The following is a 724-nucleotide window of genomic DNA, read 5'->3' as shown; positions in this document are numbered from 1 at the left end:
TGTTCTGCTGTGCATGGGGTCGCTATGAGTCAGAAATGACTTGATGGCACTTAGCAACAACAGCAACAATGGGATTGCTGGATCAAATGGTATTTCTAATACTACATTTAAGGAATCACATACTGTTTTCCACAGTGGGTGTATCATTTGAAAATTCCACCAGCAGTGTATGAAGAGTTGCAGTCTCTCCATATCCCACCAGCATTTGTTATTTTCTGTCTTGCTGAACTTTGCTATTAGTGATGGAGCAAGATGGTATATCATTGTTTTGATTTGCATCTCTCTAATAGCTAATGATCAATGATCATGAGCATTCATTTATGTGTTTTTTGGCCACCTGAATATCCTCTTCGGGGAAGTGTCTATTAATTTCTTCTGTCTATTTTTTTAATTGGATTGCTTGTCTTTTTCTTGTTGTGGTTTTGGAGTTTTCTATAGATTTTAGAGATAAGTCCCTTGTCAGAGATGTTGTTGCTGAATATTTTTTCCCATTCTGTAGGTTCTCTTTTGACTATTTGGAAGTACATACAAATTTAATTTTTAGAAGGTCCCATTCATCTAGTTATCTTCTGCTGTTTGTGCATTTTGGGTTATATTTGATAGTTTATTTTTGCTATATTTAAAAAAAAAAAAAAAAAAAAACACTGCCATAGAGTCAGATTTGACTCTTAGCAACCCCTCCTTGGGTTTCCAAAGCAGTGTCATTTCGGAAGTAGATTGCCCA

This window comes from Orycteropus afer, unplaced genomic scaffold, assembly GCF_000298275.1.
Source record: "Orycteropus afer afer isolate SDZICR_OR568_19922 unplaced genomic scaffold, OryAfe1.0 scaffold00086, whole genome shotgun sequence".
NCBI lineage: Eukaryota > Metazoa > Chordata > Mammalia > Tubulidentata > Orycteropodidae > Orycteropus > Orycteropus afer.
This window is presented reverse-complemented; position numbering follows the sequence as displayed.